A 22,417-nucleotide genomic window follows, 5' to 3' on the forward strand; every position below is an offset into this window, starting at 1 on the left:
AACACATAGTGAGTGAGAAAGGTGAGGCCTGGACTGAGAATACTTTGGTACAAAGAGGAGTTTATGGTCAAACTCAGTGACAGCAGGTACGATGAAGTGTTTGTGCTGATATCCTGTTTGGTTTTCTCCAAACGTGGTGCTCAACTTCAGCATTGTCCACCCCAAGGACATTGTTCCAGAAGTCTTGTGACTCGTTGCTGCCAAGTTCTTTTTAGACAGAAGAGGGTTTTACCGGTAAGCTTTGCAAACAAGCCACACTTGTTCAGTCTTTTTCTAACTGTACTGTTGTGTAAACATTTTACATGCTAACTGAGAGCTGCAGAGTCTTGGAGCATTGTACATTCTGTCCTCGTTGGGATGTCCACTGCCTGAACAAATAGAGGGATTTGTGATTGTGTTTTCAAAGAAATCCATCCAGGAGCTGAAATATTTCAGTCTGGACCAAAGTAGAGGGCTAAGAGCCCACTGCCTGTATGCATATAAAAATATGTCTATATACCAACTTGCCTTAAGTTTGTTTTTTTATTCCGACTTGGTATGTGGTGATGTAGGACAGCGTCTCTGTACAGTAGAAGGTGAGGCTGTCTGCATCTTCCTCTCCCATTAAATCTAATTCAGCTCTGCAAAGGCAGGTTGAGTGCTACTAAGCACTGCTTTGTCTCACTAATGTGGGGAAACTACAGCTAACAGCACGACCCAATAAGAGGTCAGAGAAAGCTGCTCTCCCTTTGGTGAGAGTCTGGAAAATGTTGACTGATTTCATCTCGCAGCTGAGCTTGGTCCTGTTTTTCTCCAGTTAGTCCACTGGTCTCTGTTGGCCTTTTAAATGCAATCACGTTCTCTCTTTTTTATATATATATTTATGTTTTGATGCCATTCTGTCTGGAGCCCCTAACTTCAACTTCAGCTCTGCTCTCTGGAGGGGAATTTGGTTGGCTGCCAGAGCTTAAAATACTCATAAAAGCATCCCACAAATAGGACAATGAAGCTAAAATATAACTGGAATAAATAACAGATCAGGGTCAAAGGCACTCCTGAGAGATAAACCCCAACATCAGGAGATTATTGAGACTTCCCCCCCCTGCGAGGCTATAAAAGCCTATTAGTTACAGTATGAGTAAAGTACCAAATGCAGGGAGTCATACCACATTAAAACATTTAATACTTTGAAGAAAAAACCCTGAAATGTTTCTCCTTTGTTTTGGGCAAAATTAAACTGCAAACTGTATTTCTGCAGCAGCTTTGCCATCCTCATTACCACAAATAATGTCCTTTCAAAGGATTTAATGAGAAGGGAGGCAGGTAGAGACACTCCAGCCTGTGTCCACCATCAGCTTACTGAAATGAGACGTATTCACCATTTCCCGTAATTGCTGTGATGTGCTGTGTGTTAGCACACAAAGACTCTACCAGTAATAATACTGAATCTAATTATGTTGTTAAAAAGGTTTGCTGTTATTTATCTAAACAAATAAATAAATAACTAAATAAAAGGAGATGATTACCGATAGTACTTAATTCTTCAAATTATGTATATTGGCAAAAATAATAATACGTCAGTGCTATACCTAAAAAAACAAGCAAACAGTCAAAAAACGAATTGTGTCAAAGATATAATATATAGATATTAGGGCTGTCAACGTCAACGCGTTAATGCGGCGATATCATGATTAACGCAATTAAAATGTTTAACACAATCAACCCATCTTCAGCGCAGAATGACTCAAAATACCAGAAATTTCTCTGTCAACTCATTTCGGTTAGTTTGTTCAAAGTTTGTCCATCCTGCGCTCCAGATGGGTTGATTGCGTTTAAAATTTTAATTGCGTTAATTGTGATGACGCGTTAACATGACAGCCCTAATAAATATACAACAATGGACAGTTACAATCATGAAAAACACACGAACAAACAGCAGGTCATTGCTCCTATTTAAGGCAGCATATAACAAATAAATAAATATATCTCAATACCAATATGACAACTGCACAACATATAAAAAAAATTGCTCAATCAGAGAAATGGCAAAAGATCTAAATCATCATTGAGTCCAGGTAATTTAGTAGCATTTAAGGTAGCAATCCAAACTGTCTCTTAAAGTTCTTTAACCTCCTAGGACCTGGCGTCCACATATGTGGACATCACATTTTTGGTTATTTTGACCAAAATACTCAATTTTGCTCTACATGGACCTGATATCCACTTACGAGGACATTATACTGCTACTGTTCTATCAAAATTTTAAATGAAATTCCTCATTTGTGGCTCTCATTTTTCTTAAAAACAAAAATAAGGTAAAAAAAAAAATCTGGAAATTCTTTGTTTTTACATTCATTGGGCCCCAATATGGCCAAATATCAAAGAGAAATTAAAAATGCATGTCGTGGAAGAGTTCGGGTCTTAGGAGGTTAAGTCAGCTGAGTCAAATGATAGTAATGATTTAATAATTGCTACCTTAAATGCCTGGGCCACAGCCCATTAATAGAGATAGACTGATCAATTTTAGATTCAAACATTCATTAATGGCAGGACTTGTTTGAGCAGTCTTGTAGGAATGGGGTCCCATAAACATGTTGATGGTTTGGGCTGAACTGTTAAAGCATTTAACAACAGAGCCTTTTTATAACAGCAAAGCTCCATAAGCGGCAACATGCAGCAGCATGGAGGGAACTTTAAATGCTGAATTAAAACGTCAGCATGTTCAAATATAATCCAACCGTCTCGGCTGCAGCTCCTTGAATATGACATTTACCAGTGTGCAACAAACAAGAAGTTTTTGGACCTTTTCTTTTGAGGACAGTTACATCCTCTGTATTGTCTGTCACAGGTTGAAATGCATAAAAGCACTCAACAAATGCCTCTGAGCTCATGTAAGTAAGTAACCAACTGATAAAACGATATAATCCTGACCTTTCATAAGCTCAAGTTTTGACCTTAGAGCTGTACAGCTCACTACAGTTCACACCATTTATAGGAGCAAATCTGAAAAAGCCACACCAGTTATTCAACTCTAGAAATAAGTATTATAGAAGTATTAACTCTGAGATAAAAACTATTCAGGTCACTTGGAAGCTTCTTTGAAGTAAAAACCATCCAGTGAGATTATGTTACCATTATAAAGGAGTTTTGTATATTTCAGGTTTGCCTTTTTTCTGCAACAGCAACTTTTATATGCACCAAAAATAGATCCTTATTTGATTGGAATGACCTACTTAGTTTGACACAAGCATCATGTTCAAACAGTACACCTGTAAACTGATTAGTCAAATCTGGGGCAGTTTGTAGAGTCAGTGGCTCTACAGGACATTTAGAGTGGTCAATATACCACAAACACTTTGCCTTTGACTTTGATGGAATTAATATATCTCAGAAAGTTGAGACGGGCAACAAAAAGCTGGAAAAGTTAGTAGTACTATAAAGAAAGAGCTGTAGGGAAATGTTGCAGCTAATTGGGTTAATCAATAACATGATTAGGTATAACAAGTGTATGATTTTCTCAGAATGAAAGATGGACAGGGGTTCACAACTATGTTTACAAATTGCAGAATAATATTTGTCAACATAACATTTCTTGATGCATCAATCAGCTCCTTATGAGTGGGCCTAAGGATGCATTTAAAAGAGTCACGGTTCTGTCATCACGTGGAAATCAGCGCCTGGGTTTGGGATCACTTCCAATCTCAATCTGTGAACACAGTTCACTGTGTCATCCACAAATGTAGGTTAAAGCTCTGCTAAGATGAAGATATCTGTGAACAAGAGCCAGAAAACTTTAGACCAGAATTTAAAAATGAAAACTGCTGTGGTCAGAATAAAAATGTGAAATTTGTCCTCCAGACTAAAGAGGAGTGAAACTGTTTCCTTTGTTATCAGCTCTCAGTTCAAAAGCTGCATCTCTGATAGTATGCAGGTGTATTAGTCTACCACAGGGTTCCCCAATCCCAGTCCACGAGGGCCGGTGTCCCTGCAGGTTTTAGATCTCACCCTGGGTCAACACACCTGAATCACATGATTAGTTCGTTACCAGGCCTCTGGAGAACTTCAAGACATGTTGAGGAGGTCATTTAGACATTTAAATCAGCTGTGATGAATCAAGCACACGTCTAAAACCTGCAGGGACACTGGCCCTCGAGGCCTGGACTTGGACACCTGTGGTATAGAACAACATATACTACCATCCAGACTATTTCTTTTCAAGCGAAGCTCTTGCACATTTTAGTAAGACAATGTTAAACTGCATTCTGCATCTAGTACAACAGCACAGCTTCACAGTAGAAGAGTGTGGGTGCTTAGGTGACTTGCTTGCACTCCAGATGTTACATCAAAGAAGACCCAGGAATGTTGAGCAGTTAGAATCGTCTATCAGACAACAATGGAGCAACATCACAAAAGTCCAGAAGCTGGTCTCCATGGTTACCGGACGTTTCTGGGCAGTTGTTTGAAGAAGAGGGAATGCTACGCCGTGGCAAACATGACACTGTCCTAAAGTGTTGCTGTCATGAAACTCAAATAAGCTAAAATCTTTCCCTAAGTAGTACATTTTCTCATTTTCTATTTGATATGTTTATTATGTTCTTCTGTGAATAAAATATGGCTGTATGAGCTTTGCAAATTGTTGCATTTTGGGGGTTTTTATTCTAATTTTGACACAGAGTCCAAACTTTTTCCTAACTGGATTTGTAGAAGAAGCAGGTTGACCTAAAGAGTGGGAGGAATGAAGGGGCATGAAAAGAGGGATTAAATGTGCAGAGACTGAGATGGAAATCAAAACCGAGGATTAAGCTGAGAATCGGAAGAAGAGTTTGGGTCTTAAAAAGACAAAGATGGATATAAAAAGAGGTAAAGGGGCAGGATTAAGAGACGACAGATAGGCATGAGGCGCTGAATGGGGCAGGAAGTATGCAGTAATCACTCATATCAGGTCAAAAGCTAAACATGAATTGAAGACTTTGGGAGTAGTTATATAAAATGTGAATGACAAATGAGGTCAGACTTGGAGGCACATGCAGATACTTGTTAAAGTCCACTTTGCTTAACTTATGATTAGTGAAATGGAGCAAAATAAAACGCCCACAAAACTGATGTAGTAAACCGAAATATTGTACAATATATTGACTTTAAGTTAAACATGCCGCAAGTCCAGCTTTTTGTAGTTATACCTCAAGAAATCAGACTTTATTTTAATGAGAAGTTTGTGTAACAGACATTTTGTATGTATTATGTTAACGTTGTAGCTGTTAGTCTTAAAATTAAGATCTTTTTGCTGTAATCAAAGTAAAGCAATGATTGCTTTTCTAAAAACCTTTGAAAAAAGTAAGAGACCTCAAGGTTAACTCAGCAATGCGCTGATTCATTCAGTGATTCAATAATTCATTTCTTCTATTCAGTCAGTGAGTGAGGGTTAGATTGTCTTTATGCAGACCCAGCCTCCCTGTTGGATTCTGCCGAACCCTGTTGGCTGCCTCACAGTATTTGCTGGTACATACAGTATCTATCTATCTATCTATCTATCTATCTATCTATCTATCTATCTATCTATACACTTTTTTTTCTTTACACATTTAGCTCCCATTTCTAGTAATTTCAGCACAAGCTTTGTAGCAGTCAGTACGTCCACATGCTGATCTGAGCTGACTGTCAGGCAACAGATGGTCATAATCTTAATCTTCCTCATCATCCCCTCCTCCAATAACACTACCATTATAACATAATGGTGTCTGGTCTGACCACCAGAGACACAAGATTGATGCAGGCTTTTTTCCCCCAGAATAACAATCAGCTAATTTGGTATCAGACTAGCTTTGATTTTCTTTGTACCATGACAAATCAATATATATATATATATATATAAACACACACCCATCTCGCCCCTGCGGGCGGTTTATCCTTCAAGCTCGGGTCCTCTACCAGAGGCCTGGGAGCTTGAGGGTCCTGCGCAGTATCTTAGCTGTTCCCAGAACTGCGCTCTTCTGGACAGAGATCTCCGATGTTGTTCCCGGGATCTGCTGGAGCCACTCGCCTAGCTTGGGAGTCACCGCACCTAGTGCTCCGATTACCACAGGGACCACCGTTACCTTCACCCTCCACATCCTCTCGAGCTCTTCTCTGAGCCCTTGGTATTTCTCCAGCTTCTCGTGTTCCTTCTTCCTGATGCTGCTGTCATTCGGAACCGCTACATCGATCACTACGGCCGTCTTCTTCTGTTTGTCTACCACCACTATGTCCGGTTGGTTAGCCACCACCATTTTGTCCGTCTGCATCTGGAAGTCCCACAGGATCTTAGCTCGGTCATTCTCCATCACCCTTGGGGGCGTCTCCCATTTTGACCTCGGGACTTCCAGGTTATACTCGGCACAGATGTTCCTGTACACTATGCCGGCCACTTGGTTATGGCGTTCCATGTATGCCTTGCCTGCTAGCATCTTGCACCCTGCTGTTATGTGCTGGATTGTCTCAGGGGCATCTTTACACAGCCTGCACCTGGGGTCTTGCCTGGTGTGACAGACCCCAGCCTCTATGGATCTTGTGCTCAGAGCTTGTTCCTGTGCTGCCATGATTAGTGCCTCTGTGCTGTCTTTCAGTCCAGCTTTGGACTTCTGGATGTTGCCACTTCTTCTGTCTGCTGGTGGTACATACGAGTGCAGCGACCCATCCTTCCATGATGGTTCTTCTCCTTGCTCCTCTCCTTTCTCAGGTTTCTGCTGTCTGGAGTATACATTAAGCATGCAGTTAATTGCAGCCATCTTCCTGATGTACATGGCTTTTTGTTGTCTCAGGGTGCTGGATTTTGGGTGAAACCCTCCATGCATGGTAAAGAGCTTCCTCGTTTGACCAGCTTATGATCCCAGTGGGGTAAATTATGCTTTGAACAACAGTGACATGGGATTTTTAATTTGTGATGGTAAATGTATGGTAAAGTTTGTAAATGTTCCTGGCTAGTGTAGATGGATGCTACGTTTAGTGGGATATAAACAGAAAGCAGTCTTATCTCTGTTAAGTGTTTATTTTAGGCATTACTCGATAGATCTAGTCCCACCTCGTTTGAGGTTTGAAACAGCAGGGAAATGGGAAGACAGGGAAAGACACACAGATCAGGTTAAAGGTCACGTTTTTAACCCCACAGGCTGCTGTTGTTGACTTGGATGGAGAACAGACGCCTCCCTACAAACACAGCCGCACACTTACAGTACACTTATGTTTACTTTACTGTAACTCCTTCGTCTTCCTGTCTCATAAGAGCTGAAAATAACCACCTCTCCTTATTGCCATGACAATGTCCTTCATGTCCAAGGTCAATGTCCTACCTAAGCTTTCATTCATTACTAAACAGACTCTTCTCAGCAGGTGTGGCATACCCATTATAATGCAATGTTCTCTTTTTACTGTACGTTTATCATTTGGGATATTATTCATTCCGACGAGTTGCAGGAACTTCAGATGGCAAATACATCTAAAAACAAATCTGCAAACAGTTTTCCAAAATTCACACTTTTCTCTAAAACCAGATAAAATTAACCTTTACAAATTAACCTTACATTTTTTCAACAATTTCATCATCCTAGTGACTAAATGCATGGGGCTGAAAAGGAAAGGAGAACTTATTCATTTCCAACCTCCTTGTATGGACAAAGTGCATTTTTTTTCCATCCGTTGTCATAGGTCTACACTCCCAGGCTGTGCTGTAAATGCTGTTTATGCAGAGTGTTTGAGTTTGCACCGATTGCTTTCTGCACACTCATTCATCAGAGCTTTCTCAATCAACCTGAGGAAATTGTAGGAACATATTTTACTGACACAGATGTTAATGCGACATGTCGGAGGGGAGAAAGAGGCAGCGATAAAATGATGTGCTTCAGTAAAACAGCTGTTGTGTTGGAGTTGAAAAGCAGAATGTGGTTCATTATGAGATTTTCTGCCAACTGAGTTTCTATTTCTTGCTTCACTGGAATACAAAGACTCTGAAATGATAGACCCATCTGCCTCGTAGGTCTTACTGCATTTGCTCGATGACACTGGTGTTTTTTCCTCATTTAATTACAGTCAAAAAAGATCCCATGATTTCATGCAAATAATATGTTGATAAAAAAAAATAAAATAGAAATTAAAAAAATAAAATAAAATTGTATTACTTTCCTGAAACTATCAATATACATTACTTTTGTAGCCATTGTCTTATATACAAAAGGCCTCAATGCTATAAGACTCTAATGTTATTTATCTATTTGCATTACATTTTGTGTCATTAAAGAAAATGAAAGCTACTTTGTTTGATTCACATAGCTTGTAAGAAACAAACTACACAAACATGAGCTGTTAGCTACACTCTCAACACATTCAGAACAGACTACACCTGCCACATTCATTGCAATGAACATTTAAAACAGCTGAGAGTGCAAACTTCTATAAGGCAAGCGGCTTTATTGACATTCCAACCATGTGCAGTGCTACAGTAGACAGTGAAACTAGACAACGTTCCTTTCAGACCACGGTGCTACAGATGACATATAACAAACAATCAACACAGGACGACATAAAGTGCAATGTCAAAAACTGCAAAAAACCAAAACAAAGACAACACCAGACAGAACAGAACGATACAGACACAACAGTGCAATAGAAATGTGCAAAAGACTGAGTATTGTGCAAAAATTCACTTGGTGTGTGAAAGTGTGTGTGTGTGTCATTCCAGTCACCGAGTCAGTCAGTCACTTTCCATTGTAGGGTACTGCGATCCGATACGTTGCAGTTACCAAACCAGACGGTGATGCAGCTGCTCAGGACGCTCTCGATAGTCCCTGTAGAAGGTGGTGAGAATGGGTGGAGGGAGATGGGCTGTTCTCAGCTTCAGCAGGAAGTAAAAATGCTGTTGGGCCTTCTTGGTTATGGAGCTGGTGCTATACTGTTTTAAATCTTTATATGGTGCTTTCTATATGTTGAAAATGCACACTTCACTTGTAAGATTCATAGTTTCTAAGTTAGAAGTTAGAAGTTGACCTTTTTGTGTGTTTGCAGACAGAATGACACAAACACAAACGCTTCTGAAAAAAGCCTCCTTGATGGACGCAGTAATGAAAAATTCACTATAGCCTCACAGCGAGGCTCTTCAGGTTAATCCTAATGTCACTTTGTTATTGACCAAGGCACAAGGCCCTAAGGTGCTCCACGATGACTGTCTACTATTCTTAACATTTAGGATGGGCTGATGGAATAAATGGAATAAATGGAGAGAACGAGCTCCCCTGCAAGGATCAATAAAGGATACCTTACCTTACTTACCCTTTCAGAGGACTGGGGCCTTTTTATGTAGATAAAACAAAAACAGGACTGAACTCCATTAACACACATTACATTTAGCTCTACTGCTGGCATTCATGAAGACAAACATTTATAGATATAAATACAGAGACAGCGCAGTATGATTTCCCTCATTTAGTGGTTTAATGGAATCTACACACAGCCTAAAACTTGGCTCCGGTATAACACTCTGTGTCTATAAAGTGTTTTGCACATGATCTCAGTAAAGCATGCTGGATTAGCAGCATATTATAAGCTAATGCAAGAGTTTAGGGCTGATTCTGTAGGAACTTTTTAGCATGTTCAGGTTCTGGGTCATGTGACCCAGCGTTTTGAGTTTTCTTGTGTTTTGGTGTCTGTTGTGTATTATTATGATTATTTACACAATGAGCAAAGGTTAAAATATCAATACTACAGTCTAAATATCAGGAGAGCAAATCAGTATGCTTTCAGATATAAAGCGCCTTGAGGCGGCTGCTGTTGTGATTTGGCGCTATATAAATAAAATTGAATTGAACTGAATTTTTGGTTAACTGGATAGTTCAGAGTTCATTCTTATTACGTCTCTCAGTTTACTGATGATCAGTTTAGTTCCTTGTTTATTAGGTTCCCCTTGTGTCTTTGTCCATTGTGTCCCTGTCTCTGTTTATGTGTGTGTCCTTGTGTCTGCTTCCCCTTTTGTTTTGTATTATTTTCACCAGCCTTATCAAACGGCTTGCTTTTCGTTAGTATCCAGTTCCGTTTCCACGTGTGATTTGTCTGCGTTTGGGTCCACAACTCTCCACTCCACACGGTGTGCCAGCGCACACTGGTGACACTACAGCTGCGTGAGTGTGTGATTTTTAACCTGATTCAAAACTGTTTGTAAAAACGTGCGAGTGACTGACTATAGGGGTAATTTTTTTCATGTATGGACTCTTGACGTTGACATGTACCACTGAACTATTTGTGCATCGCTGTGCTCACCCGGAGCCGCCGACTAACTGTCTGCTGATTGAAATAATACACCTGTCTGGCTCTTGGATGGTTACTTGCTCTCTCTCAGATTGCTGGTCTGCAGAATCAGAATGGCACAAAAAACACTCCAAGTCAAATTTAAGATCCAAGCATGATGGAAATTGAGTTGCAACAACCTCAAATTGTGCATTTACACTTTATACTTATTTACCAAGAAAAAAGGATCCTGACATTTAAAAAAAAAAGAGAAGTAAGTAATAGCAGCGACATAAAGACAAACGAATGACTCAGATCATTCTATTTAACATTTTCAACATGAGTGTTAAATATAACAAATAGTGAAGTCTTAAATGAAGTGCCTTTCATTAAATATCACACAGCTCTTTAAATAACATGTAATCTGAAGACAGTGAAATGGTTCAGTTTTTCAAGCTGTTTTTATTCTGTGTGCGTGTGTGTTCAAGTGTGTGTGCGTGTGTGGAGTGCGTATATGTGTATGTGTGTGTGTGTGTGTGTGTGTGTGCGTATGTGTGCATGTGTGTGTGTGGGTGTGCATGTGTGTGTGTGCGTATGTGTGTGTGTGCGTATGTGTGCGTGTGTGTGTGTGTGTGTGTGGATTGACCTGAGGCACCTGCCTGACATGATGAGCTTAAACAGATGGTGCACAGTGTGTAATGTTTTTTATGATGTTCTCAGCCCTTCTGAAAGAGGTAAGGAAATCTGTATTTGTTCGATCATTTCTTTGTTGTAAAAAGCTGGATGTGTGACTGATGAATAAGTCAGGCGCCACGAAGGTACAATTTTGTTTTTGTGAGTATCTTCAGTGCAGATGTGAAAGAAAGTTTTGTGTCCCACACTGTTTGGTTCTCTCTCTGTTTGTGTGGAGTCATCTAAGCTTAGACTGATCATCAAGCAGGAATAAAAATGACTAAAGTGTTGCCCCCACATTTACTTGTGTAACCTGTATTGATGCCAGCAATTATGACTGGTGTGTGTGTGTGTGTGTGTGGGGGGGGGGGGGGGGGGGGGGTTATGCCAGTGAGTCATGTCTGGAAATCCTGCTGTGAGGACTGACGGTTAAACTCAAAGAGAGTGAAGTAGCACAGCGTGTAGGCAACACCTCTCAGCACACCTCACACACCGAGAAAAGTAAAACCGCACACGCTTTATAAATGAGACATGAGTATGTGTGTGAAGAGCAGTTATTTAAACTGCACTACATTCATATTTGTTTAATGTGGCTATATGAAAAAAATCAGTGTGTGACGCAGTTGGTCACAGAGTGCGTGATCTGTAATCAGGGTAAAATGTGTGAAATTAGCCATTTCAAATGAACTTTCCTGAGCAGCAGTCTGAAAGCCCAGTTAACTCTTCCCAAATTTTCTGCTGTAGATTTGTTTAAGTCAGGAGCTTGCCAGCTTTCCAACTTGGATCATTCGTTTGCTGCTGTTGAATTATTTACCAGTTTGTACAGTAAATCTGTGACACAAAATAAGTGAGCAACAAGAGATACAGAAAAAAGTGAAGAACTGAGAAGTCATCAGACAAGACACACGAAAAATAATCTATTAGAATTGTTTAACCTTCTATAAAACTGACGTGAACGTCAAAATGTAAGGAACAGCTAAAAACACTGATCAGTGAAATTAACACTTGAGATGCTTACACGCAGTTATAATTATTAAAGAACAGCTCCCATCTCCTCCCATCATCCTGTGTTAGTCTACATTAATCTTGCTTTCATCTGTCTGAAGATTTTTTTTCATAGCTGTGCAGATGTTTCTTGTTTTTGCGTGTAATCAGTGATTTGAACCTCACTACAACTTTTCACAAAGACCTCAACAGTGATAGTGTGTGGTAGGCACGGAGTGGACGCAAGTGCAGGACTCCAGAGACAAAGGGCCACGTTATTGTCAATACTCTCAAACTCAAAAATATAAAATACAAAACTCAAGCAGCAGAACTACAGAACAGATCACAGCATGAGGGGACTGAGGAAAAATACACACATGTGGTAATGAAGCACACAGGAGACATCTGGGAAAGACAGCGGAACAAAATCTGACTAATGAAACAACAGGAAGCAAAACTGAAAATATCACGCACGATTCAGGCGACTGTCAAAATAAAACAGGAAACATAACACAGAGACAAAGACATACAAACCTGACACTGACAAACATGGAGACATGACTGACTCGGGAGACGCGACTAGCGTGACACAACTAAATGGGGACACCAGACAACCACAGTGAGACCAGACAGAAGCACAAAAGGATTAAAGAGGTAAATGTAAATGCTTTTTAAAAACCAAAACAAGTCAAGAACCCACAAAAACCTCAAATCCTGGTTCCAAGACTCAGGGACCCCGACAGATACGAGATAGATTTTGTGTAGTCGTTTTTCCCAACAATGGAAACAATTCTGTCATCATCCAAAGATCATTTCTGTGGTTTCTCAGGCCTTTTCTATTTCTTCCTTTTAAAAATGTAACCAATTCTCAATTTGCCAACTTCTAAAGCTTTTGCTATCTCTCTGACAAGTTTACTTTCCTGACAAATTATAGCCTCCCTCACTCCTCATATGTAAAATTACATTGAAAAGCTGTAAAATAAAAATGCAACACCTTAAATGAACTTCAGGTATTACATCTGCTTCCTTACCGGGCCATCAAACCGGCTGTCAGTCAGCTGTTCAATTAATATTGAGCCTCTGCACTGTGTATAAAAAATGTTGTAATTCCTGAACAGTTAATGCAGTAATTCTGTTAAATCCCTTGAACTAAAGCTGAAGTCTGCACTTCAATCATGTGTTGGCTATTTGATTAAAAAGGCAAAATGACATCAAATCATGTACGTAACTGGATATTTAGGCATCACTGCTATCAGCAGCCACGTTGGCAGAAAAGTGAAAAGGTCATCTCTAAGCTAAAGATGCTGTGATGATCAAGTTTGCTCCACTGCTTATTAAGAATTTAAATAAATGCAACAAATTTCCCAGATGAGGTCAAGATTGATATCTCTGTTTACTGCCTACCATGCAAAGGTATAATTTCTTGACACCTTTATCACAATTAAAAAAAATCTGACCACCAAGAAGTATTACATCTATAATCGTGGAGAAAAACAACAGTCACCCCGCTTGTAACTGAGCTTGGTTCATCCACTCGGCTCTGTGGCTTTCGAGGTCAAACTGATCCAAGCTGCTGTGCACATGAATAACAGCATATGGTTAAAAAAACAGTTAAAAAACAAAAAGTGACATAAAATAGCTTTAAATGTAATCGAGAAAGGGATTTCAAAGAAACATCGCCTGGGAATGATCTATTTTTACTTGCAGACCTAACAGTGAGTTTATTCTCACCTGAGATAAAAGATGGTGAATATTTTCTCACAAGGGAAACAATAATCAAAGTAAATGTGCAGTGTACCTGTGCACCGTGCTTTATATTAGCGTAAGAATCAGAGAAATCAGCAGCCGACACAGACAAACCTCTTGTGGCACAGTAGCAACGTTTACGTATGTGTTTTGTGAGTATACTGTAGGCGTGTGATTGCCTGATGAGAATCTGAAGACAGTGAAGGATGTAGCTGTCGTTTCTCAGTTTATTTGAATTATTTATTACATGATGGCATTTCTGAGCGCATCTCGTCTCGTGCACCTGTTTGCATGTGTGCATTGTTGTGTGTTTGTTTGAGCGAGCGCACATGCTCGTGTGCATGTGTCTCAGCACCCCCTCAAACTACCAGATGGCAATGTTTCCTAATCATGCTTGCATTACTTAAGTAGTAAATCCCCGTGGTTGAAAAAACCCAATACAAACACACACACGCGCACATGTGACAATCTTTTTATTTGCTCACTTTCTACACATAAGGTCATCCATATGCAAACACCAAGATAAACACAGACACACACGCCACATGATAATGTCCTAACCTTGCGGTGACATACACGCGTATTGCACTCGGCATTAAATAAAGATGACGCAAACAGACATCCTCGGATTGGTCGGAGGATGCGGGTCGAGTGGGATTCATCACAGGAGACTCTGCATCTAATTAGAAGTACAAAATGCACAGTTTCATAATTTGAACAAATGCAGTTGGTCATGCATGATGGCATCATCTCAATGATAGCTATGGAGTCCAATTGTATCTGTCTTGAAGCCCAGGGCCTGCATTTGACAAGTAGAAGAAAGGGCTATGAGATCAACGGGGATGCTCGTGGTATTGCAGTAGTGGCATTGTTTTGATCTCTACTACAGTTTAGATAGCCTCAAGATGTATTTAAAGAGATATTATAGCTAAAATCAGTGACGGCTTGTTTGCAAATTCAGTCAATCTCGGATCCAAGAGCTGAGACTGAATTGATTTGCATTCACTTCCACCTTTGTTCCATTTTCAATTCACCGAAGTCCTTTTCTTCCCTCTTTGGTTGCAAATAAAATGCAGCCCAGCTTCAGAGTATAAATAGGCCTAAATAGATTTATGTCATCTCAATCTGTTGTCCCACAGAGCTAACACTTACACATAAATGCTTATCTCCTGTAAGCATATCTATTCAGCGTAGGACTTTATTCTTTGCAGTATGACAGATGAGATCTTTGCTGTGGAGGTGGTGCTGAATTTCTCATCGCTGGGTGTGTTATGCGTTCACAATCCACAAGGCAAAGGCTAATCACATGTTCACCGTCTCCCTGCTCCTCTTTTACCCTGAACTGGATGGAATAGTCTCAGAAAATGTCTGTAAAGCCTGAGCTAGTCGGAAGCAGGTGGTTTAAATAGCTCTGTGCGTGCAGCTGTGTGTGAAGACACAGAAAAGGGAGTGTGTGTCTATGTGTTGTATTTCCTCACAAGAGCTCCCAGAGGCTCAAATAGAAAAGAAGAAAGACTGCAATCTCTGTGGTTTTCCGCTCACTAGAAAGACCAAACACAGCTCAGATTCACTGGAATCAAGTATTTTGCTTCGGATTTGCTTCTTCTTCACTGGCAGCATAAACTGCTGTCAGCACGACTTTATTTCATAAATTGATTCTCACAGAAAACTTTCCAAAGAGTTCTAGAAGAGAGTATTTTAATGCTTTGGGTATATGCTGCTAGTGTGCGTTATTCTCCCGAGGTGTGTGAGAAGATCAATACCACTCTCCTTACTAATGTTAAAAGCAATTAGCTTAGTGTAGCATAGCATCAGGGAATCGGGGCACAGTCCCTATTAAAGCTGCCGAAGTCATTTTTATACACAGTTCTGCATTTTCAGAGGCTCAAAATGAATTTGAAAATCTTACCTTTAAAGATTGATCAAATAAATGGTGCATTTTTCCCTTTGACATGCTCTCCGAGGTCTTTATTGCATCCTCAGTGTCTGTTTATCTGGGGGTATTTCTGCCTTCAGCTTTGCATTTAATAAGGGATAAATCCATTTGCAATATGAAGCACTGTCCAGTGAGTTTCACAGCATTTTGTTAAATCTAGCATTTACAGGCTTTGCACCTGCTTGTCAGTTACCTGTCCCATTCATTTGGAACACTAAAAATGGTGGACTATGTATAAAACTGGCTGTAATTATTGAACAGCTTGTGCAAAATGTTTTGAAAACCCACCAGGCGACCTGTGCAGTTGCCTTTTGATCTAAAATGGTCACCCAGAGGTTGAGGTTTTTGCGTGTTCCAGTTGGTCACTGCAACTTCTTGCATTTGCCCACTGAATGAAAAAAAAAGAAAGAATCAATGCAATCACCAGGCAACCGCCCATTTTCCCTAGTCATAAGGAGGTTGCCATACTATTTTTACTCTAGTGTGACTGAGCCATTGGAGATCATGCATGAATAAGAGTCACTCTGACCGACCAAGCAGCCTGACTTCCTGTTGGCTCCCACACACACACATCAGTGGGCTTAAATAAAATAAATATACAGCTTTTCAAAATGATGCACAGATCAAATGCATCCATCTATTCTCTTGAGCTTACCAGGTACCGTAGGGCGAGAGGCGGGGTACACCCTGCATAGGTCGCCAGTCTGTCGCAGGGCTAACAACCATTCACATCTATGAGTAATTTAGAATGACCAATTAACCCAACCCCACTAACTGCATGTCTTTGGACTGTGGGAGGAAGCCTTTTAAGAAATAGGTGGATTTGTAAAAACTTGTTGGTGACAGAGAGAATTCTTCTCCTTTGTTTCCATCACATGAATGAAAACAAGCAGTACAGATTGCTGCCAGTTCTACATGAGAGCAGTATTAACATTTCCATCCAACTCTCCCAAAATAAACACCTTATCTCTTCCTTTAAATAAAAATTTGCAGAAATAAACTTTTTAAATGCCTCATGTTGAAGGCTGGAAAATGTTAGTCTAATATTAGGTAATGGGCTAAATTTCCAAGTCCCACCTTCCACTTCATTTCATCCTGACACTGTGTTTATGTTAGATGTCAGGCTGAGGCTTTTAATTTGCTCTATAAACATCACTGCAGGTTTGCACATAACAAGGTTTCCTATTGAGAGGAATTATGGTATGGATGCCCATCAGGCACCGGGGTGACGTCACCATTATTGTATTCTTAATCCTGTGATTTTGTCAGTTGCTTTTTTTTCTTTCTTTTTTTAGCGGTTAAAGGTGGCAGTGAGCTAAACTGCTGGAGCATTTATCCAAAGATGTGAAACCAGTCTAAAATCATGCCCTGAATACTTTTATTATAGAGTGAAAATATTCAGACCAAATTAAATGTTATTGGACTGCACAGGCACACCGACGGACATTTTTACCACTTTGGGCAAAATGAATAAATCAGTTCTCTTTAAGGACATTTGACTCATTCATGAGCTTCTGAATTGTTCCGCTGAGGCTGAATGAAAATTTCTGACCTTAAGTCTATAATAGCTCTTCAGACTAATAAGTAATGAACAGTGTGAGATGGCGTGGGGCGGATGGAGCCTTTTTTTGAATAAAACTGCAGAGAAATCGGGCCTTTTTGGCTTTCTGAACAAACAGCGCAGCAGTGATTTCACCTTTCCCTTTTGTCCTCATATCAATATGTTTCTGAGGTCTGTAAAGCTGTGAAATACAGACACTGAACAGCACTCCAGATGCATCATTAGACAAAACGGCTCTGCCACTGGCAGCACAACACGAGATCTAAAACCGCAACGTCTTATCGTGTGATTTCTCACAATGCTAAGCCGACTGATCTGCATAACTCGGTCTCGATGCTAAGCACTCCCACGTGCACGATCGTCTTCTCTCCCACATAAAACGTGGACGATACTTGACACAAGAGGTTGCAAAGGGTCAATAATGTGCTTGCCAGAAAAAAGTACATTTTTACATTTATAGCTGACTGTCATTTGCTATATATGGGCTGCTGCTTCTTTTCAAAACTAACAGTTTGAGCAGAAACCTGCACAGCTGCAAGAGAAGATTAGACATGCTGTGTGATGGTATTGAAAGAAGGAAAGAAACAAACCTTTAAGGGAAAAATAAAAGTCATAATGAGCAACGATATATTAGTTTGAAATGCCATTACACGGTCACTTGAGTCACTCTAAATTCAACTCAAGGCTGAAAGTGAAGGGGAAACGGTAAAAAGCAATAATATGTCACAGTTTCATATCAAGAAGCTTTGCATAGCTAAAATCTGTTTGTTCTATTGGATTGAAATGAAACACAGCTCTTGTACTTGGATTAGAGTAGAAATTCATTACACGACTAAAGCTTTCACTCTGGGACATAATTTAAGGCCGACTGTTGGAGTTTACTTATATTTTGCAAATAAAATGTAAAAGAAATCTTTTTGACTTAGAGCAGCAGAAAGTTATCAAGTGATGTTCAGCTACAACTAACGCTAGGCTTTTATCTCTCTTTGATAAATTGTAGCTGTATTTTGACAGAATATAGATTATGAGTTTTGCTGCTTGAAAGCCTGGAAGAGCTCAGGAAGAGTTTTTCTTTCTGAAATTATTTTGATTAATCTAGGTCAGCAAAAGCTCTCGTGGACTACTTGAATCATTCGTGACAAATAATATATATTTGTGGGTACAAATCAACCTATAAATGGTCTGAGTAGTACAGTTTGGTGGTGTTTAATAAACAAAGCCAGATGGAAACCACACACGTAACGTGAGCCGGTGATATAGTGACATACTGCATACGGTTTAGTCGCAGATTTATAACGGGGGACGCCAAAATCAGAGATTCACGACCTCACAGCAGAGTAAAAATAATATTGTCCCCACATTATTCTTCATGTTGTTGACTACAAACAAAGATTATTTATTGCAACATGGGAATCACTTCAAAAGTGATTGGTACTTTCAAAAAGAGGGAATTTGGGAATTCTGTGGGATCGAGTTGCTGAAAGGTTAATAATAGCTCAATGAATATGAATATTCATACAGTTGGCAGCTGTAAGCTGTCTATCAGAACAATTAGGAGGAGCGTGAAATCACTCAGCTACATGTAAAGAACAGTTTGATGTTTAACTAATATTATTTTGACTCATCATTAAACAGTTCATCAAATGTACAAAAGAAAGAGACTTAGTGATTAAATAACTCTTTCATCTCTTTGTTATTAGAATAGAATAGAATAGAATAGAATAGAATAGAATAGAATAGAATAGAATAGAATAGAATGCCTTTATTGTCACTTTACAGATGTACATTAAGTACATGAATTGCACAGTGGTGGTTTATAGAGGGATTGGAGGGATGAAGGAACTGTGTTGTCAGTGCATGTGTGAGTTCAGGCTGGTCATGGCTTTTGGGAAGAAACTATTCTTGCGTGTCTGATGCACCTGTAGCGTTTCCCTGAGGAAAGCAGGTTGAACAGGTCAAAACCAGGCTCTGTCCTTGATGATGTGTGTTGCTCTGCCGAGGCAGTGGGAGGAATAAATGTCCATTGGGGAGGGGAGAGGGCAGCCGATGATCTTCTGTGCTACCTTGACTAAACTCTGAAGCCTCACTCTGTCCTCTTTAGTGCAGCTGCCGTACCATACTGTGGTGCAGTATGTCAGCAGGCTCTCAATGGGCGAGCAGTAGAAGGTCAGCAGCAGGTTGGAGTCCAGTTTGTACTTCCTGAGGACCCTCGGGAAGTGCAGCTGCTGCTGGGCCTTCTTGACGTCCACTGTGATGTTGTCTGCGGAGGAGATGTCAGCGGAGATGAGGACACCAAGGAACCAGAAGGTTTGGACCCTCTCCACACACTCCCCATTGATGTGTAGGGGGGCTAAGTCAGTGCTGTGCCTCCTGAAGTCGACAATCACCTGTTTGGTTTGACAGTCCCCTGCCAAGTTGTTCTCTGAACACCATGCTGCCAACTTCAGGACTTCCTCTCTGTAGTCTGCCTCATCTCCCTTCGACATGAGTCAGACTACCGTGGTGTCATCACCAAACTTGATGAGGAGGTTGTTGTTGTGGGTTGAACTGCAGTCGTGGGTTAAGAGACAATATAATTCATAATCTGATATTTTATCTACAACAGAGATCAGAAAATGGCAGCAACATGTTAAAAAGCCAGAACTGGAAAACAAAAGGTCATTTTTTGTTTGATGGCACTAAAAACAAAGAGTTGGATGATCATTTTAACCAATTAGATTAACTGGCAACAAATTGACTGCAAATTGTGAAATAATTTCACGCCATAAACCTGTGAAGAATTTAACTCTCTCATCCTGTACAGTCCATGATATCATCAAAAGAGTCAGAGAATCTGGAGAAAATAAAAAACCAATACTGGATGCCTGTGATCTTTGGGCCCTCGGGCAGCACTGCATTAAAGAAAGGCACGATTCTGTCATGGAAATCAGCGCATGGGCTCTTCCAGAAACCACCGTCTGTGAACACCATATGTGAGCGTGATCCAGAAACGCTGGGCCAAAGCTCACTGGACATGGACTGAGACGAAGTGGAAAATGCTTCTGTGGTCAGATTAATCAACATTTGAAATTAACATGGACAACAAGTCCTCCAGACTAAAGACAAGAAGGACTAAAGACAACTTGACTTTTGGGACATGTTGCTGCCATCAAATTCAAAACGACCCCCCCCCCCCAGTTTAAACACTTAATACATTTGATATGTCTTCTATGTTTTACTGTGATTAAAATCTGGGTCTATTCTGTTTGCATTTACATTTTATTCAGGGTTTCAACTTTATTAAAACTGGATTTGTACATGCTACAGCAGGGGTGGGGAACTCCAGACCTTGAGGCCTGGCATCCTGCAGGTTTTAGATCTCACCCTGGGTCAACACACCTGGATCAAATGATTAGTTCATTACCAGGCCTCTGGAGAACTTCAAGACATGCTGAGGAGGTCATTTAGCCATTTAAATCAGCTGTGTTGGATCAAGGACACATCTAAAACCTGCAGGACACCAGCTCTTGAGGGCTGGTTGGACACCCCTGTCCCAGGGATCAGAGCATAAAAATGAAGGTCCAAAACAAATTTTTGGAGCGAGGCCTTCACATCTCTGCGTACATACCCGAAACTGTGTCTTTCAGGGTTGTGATGTTAGTGTGTTAACAGCTTCACCAGATTGCCCAGGATGTCTGCAACGCGTTTAACCTGAACCCAACCACCTATCAGCTCAGCTATACCAAAGGTCTGTGTGCAGAAATGTAAAACCATTTACACATTTTAATTAAAGCTTTTAAAAGGGCAACTGTAGCCAGGTAAAAAAAAAAATCTAGTGGAGCACATGCACCGAAAATGACTAACTTTTTTCCTAACATGCATTAAGACAATGTGTGGGTACCAGAGCCGTGGCCTTTCTATAACTCATAAGATAGTGATAGTTGGTAATGGTCAGAGATTCACAAGGCTGGTCTGTCTGTGCGTGTGTGTGTCATTGAGGACACCTACTGTAGGAGGAATGACTCCAAAAAGGTTTATGTTTTATGTCTTTTGGTTTTCATTAACAAAATTCATGTCTATGAATTCTTTGAATTTGTAAGCAGACATTATTTATTATGTTGAATTCGATTTTCCTTTGTATATATAGGAGTTACACGGTGATATAACGTTTATTTTATTACGTCCTTTAAAAATGTGTCCAAACGGTCTCCTTGTCTTTTTATTTGTGCTTTACTCTGCTGATCCCTGCGTGTTTGACGTCCCTGGTCCCACACCAGACTGGCATGCTCTCATCTCGCCTCTCTCTCTCTCTCTCTTCCTGCCTCTCAATTGGTCCGCGCTCCGTGTCTGCTGAGGCTGAGGAGGGAGGGATGATCGTTGGGGAGCACTGACTTTCAGATGGATTTCAGATGCGAAAGCTCGCACATGCTCTCCAACCTCCCCCATCAACACATAAAGCAGCTCGGTCTTGGAACGGAGCTTCCGAATTGTTAAACGACAGGATATGCAACTGAGACCAAAGGTAACCAGTTTGGTCAAGCGTTTCGGGTTTGTTACAGTTTTGTTTAAATCTCGGAAAAAGTGGGTAAACCAGAGACCTTTGATCATGTGAATAAAAGAAAGGGGGGGAAAGAGAAAGAAACGAGCGAAGAGCCTGGATAACAGCTGTAGAGCGAACATATCCCAGCAGAGGATGGCGAGAACACTTGCTGAGACGGAATAAAAGACCTTTTCCGATGTAGCGACAGCGGATCTCGTCCGAAAACAACGCGCAAAGAGGCGCCGGGATTCCCTTTGTCCCCACGTGTGGATGCGCTGTGAAGAAGGTAATCGGGACGCTTTTGAATGTTATCATATCGAATTGGATTTACTGTGCTTTTTTTCTTTTCTTTAAACATCTGCGATGTCGTTTGTGTTGATGTAAATAGCAGCGCTGAACATGATTTTTACTGAATGAAAGTGATTTTAGATTGATGATGTGGATTTTGTTCGTCTTTGTTTGTCTCCTGTCACCTTTAATACATGGACAAGTTCAGCCTAACCCCAGGCGGTAATCTCAGGTGTTTCACCTGCTTTTTATCACAACATGGGAAGCTGCGTCCTCTCAGCCCTTTGAATCGTGTTATAAATATTACATAGAATTAAGGTATTTACATACAGAGTTTAAGGGATTTTAGGCTTAAGTTTGTGCATTTAACATAAATTAAATCATTAGTTTTCATCTTTTGATCTGTATTTACTTTTGGGTCCAAAAGATACAAAAGCACAATGCATTAAAAGGAAGCTTCAAAACTGGCGGCATTTTCCTGTAC

At 40.3% G+C, this 22,417-nt stretch overlaps 1 protein-coding gene across 1 annotated transcript in view; it reads left to right on the top strand.

Moving 5' to 3' along the window:
• Positions 1–21,537: 21,537 nt before the first annotated feature.
• The window catches only part of pde4ba (phosphodiesterase 4B, cAMP-specific a), a 203,619-nt gene continuing 202,739 nt past the window's right edge, over positions 21,538–22,417 (top strand). The window contains exon 1 of the mRNA XM_063460668.1: positions 21,538–21,931. The gene's annotated coding sequence lies outside the window, so the exon portion shown is untranslated. The remainder of the gene's footprint in view (positions 21,932–22,417) is intronic.

This window comes from Pelmatolapia mariae, linkage group LG17 (genome assembly GCF_036321145.2).
Source record: "Pelmatolapia mariae isolate MD_Pm_ZW linkage group LG17, Pm_UMD_F_2, whole genome shotgun sequence".
Lineage (NCBI taxonomy): Eukaryota > Metazoa > Chordata > Actinopteri > Cichliformes > Cichlidae > Pelmatolapia > Pelmatolapia mariae.